At 35.2% G+C, this 2,718-nt stretch overlaps 1 pseudogene; it reads right to left on the bottom strand.

Annotated features, from left to right (window-relative positions):
- Nucleotides 1–1,302: 1,302 nt before the first annotated feature.
- On the bottom strand, nt 1,303–2,200 carry LOC138163513 (olfactory receptor 4P4-like; annotated as a pseudogene).
- Between the last annotated feature and the right edge of the window lie 518 nt (nt 2,201–2,718).

Below are 2,718 nucleotides of genomic sequence, written 5' to 3' on the forward strand. Positions count from 1 at the left end.
TCCATGACAACTTGAAACTCTGAATTTTTGTTTGTTTGTTTTTTCCCCAAATCCTTGTTCAGGACTGGCTACAGGACCCATATTAACCCAAATACTTGTCATTGTATCGATATTTGATTTCTTTATGTGTTAAAATTTTATCTTGTTATGGTCTCCCTGAATACCTCCCCCAGTCAGGCATGTAAGGTATTCAAGGAAAACTAGCACCTTTGGTGTGATGGCTTGAGAAGTCCTTTGCAGAGTTGCTTATTAACCTTTGGTGTCTACCTGGAAATCAACACTAGCCTATGATTCGAAGAAACTGTAGCATGAGCAGTGGTCACAACACTAGAAAATCTATCTTAGTAGACAGTCTAAGTTGAAGGGCCTCAAACTCATGGGTGAGAAGGGGGCAAGGGGTGTGCACTCCAAGTATGAAAAGACTCCTGCTCAGAATGGGCTGGTGAGAACAAATTTTCCAGGAATGACGAGGGCAGCTGAAGTAGGTGCTTCAAAGTTTGGTCAAACATCAATGATGCAGTCATCCACTGCATCCTGAGACATTGCCAGACTTCTTGGCTTTTGTTTTGCTACTGGACTTGAAGACAGAGTGAAGCTGATGCATTTGGGAAACTCTGCCTCTCTCCCTCACCATTAACCTGTTTTCCTTCAAAATTTTATCCCCTGTTCCCATCCTGACTCTCTATACCTTTCATTGTTTATCTTTGTATTCCTTTACCACTTATTTCCACTCCATCTATGGTTATTAAAATATGATTACAATCCCATTTCCCATTGCCATAATGATCATTTGCAGAAAGTACTCAAAGAGTCAGTTGTGCTTCACCCATTAAATAATTAAATAATTTAAATTATAGAAAATAAATTAAATGATTTAATTATTTAATAATGTGAATGATGTAAATAAATTACATAATTATTTCAGAAATTCATTTTAAGGCATAAAAGGTTTGGCAGGATAGTAAGCACAAATATAATCCTCTCTTATCTTTGCAGTCCTGAGATATTATGTAATTCATTCAATAAACATTTTAATTATCATAAATTGTATGTAGAAATGTATGCAAGTATATGTATCTAACATATGCACATATACATATACACACACTTTTTCTTGCTGCTGGGTTATGCAGAAATAAACAATTTAGAATAGATGAATCTATAGCTTTTTAAAAGGAATTTACAGAGGTTATTCTTAGGTACTACTCATAACAGAAACTTGAGGAACATGGAAACTTATTTTGACAATATGTCTCCAAGGAAAAGACTAAGTTGACTATTATATATTTTATTTTTATTTTATTACATTTTGTGGCTCCACAGTTTTCTCATGGCATTCTTCATTTCTGCATTTCTCAGTGTGTAGATAAGAGCATTAAGCATGGGTGCAATCACAGTATACAAAAGAGAAAACTCTCAAGATTGTTGCCATTGGGAGGTGGCACATAGTTATAGACACAGGGCAGAAAGCCATGATGTGGGAGCCACAGGTCAAGAGGGCTTTGTGCCTACCCTCTGCTGAGCGCATTCAAAGATTATACAATATGCCTATATAAGATGCAAGAAGGACAAGAAAAGTAACCAAGCAAACCATCCCATTGTTAGCAATGACCAAGACACTAACAACATGGGTGTCAGTGCAGACCAGTTTCAGGAGGGGTTTCACATCACACATGTAGTGGTCAATCTGATTAGGGCCACAGAAAGGTAATGAAAGGACCATGAGCAGCTGGGCAATGGAATGCCAAAAGGCAACTGCCCAGGCAGTCAATATCAGCATGTTACATCTGTGCTGGTTCATAATGACCATATAGTGCAAAGGTTTACAGATGGCAATAAAGTGATCAAAGGCCATGGACACCAGAATGAACATTTTAACACCTCCCAGCAAGTGAGCAGCAAAGAGCTGAGTCATACAGCAATTAAAGGAGATATTTTTGCTCTTGGTAGCTAAGTCTCTGATCAGTGTGGGCATGATGGTGGAAGTATAGGCCAAATCTGTGAGGGCCAGGTGACACAAAAAATAGTACATGGGTTGCTGAATCAGATGGCTACATGTGATAGTGATGAAGATGATGAAGTTACCCAGGAAGATAGCAAAATAACAGAGCAAGAAGAAAGCAAAACATATTTTCTTCATCTCTTTGTCCATAGAATGTCCCAAGAGACCAAATTATGTGACATTGTTCTGATTTTCCATGTGGTTAGAGTAGGTGACAAATATAAAGAAGAATATTAATTAACCTGAAATTATGTGGAACAGGAGCAATCATCATTGGTCTCTGGTATATTTATAGTGCATAAACCCCAATTTGATATAATTTTAAATCATGAAAGATTGTTTTAATTGACACGTTGATCATAAAATTTAAACCAAAGTTTGCAACTTTAGCTCATAGAATTTATATATCCTAACATTTTTTCAAGGTAAATTGAAACATTTATACCTACAGTTTCAAAATAATAACTTGACTTGAAATAATATGAACATACCTTAAATACTATATATTTATATAAATCTATGTATATTGATATTTATGTGTGTATATATTTGTGATCATACATGTATATATCCCCCCAGGGATAACTACAATTGAAATAGTTTTAAAGTGTCTAGTTTTAGTTTAAAAGTTTTAATAAGTAATAGCATAATTAATGATCATAATCTAATATGCTTATTATAAAGTGAAGTAACCTATCCTATAAAAAATTTTTCTA

Source organism: Petaurus breviceps, unplaced genomic scaffold, assembly GCF_028583685.1.
Source record: "Petaurus breviceps papuanus isolate PSGF00001 unplaced genomic scaffold, PetGlider_PUasm1.0 188, whole genome shotgun sequence".
Lineage (NCBI taxonomy): Eukaryota > Metazoa > Chordata > Mammalia > Diprotodontia > Petauridae > Petaurus > Petaurus breviceps.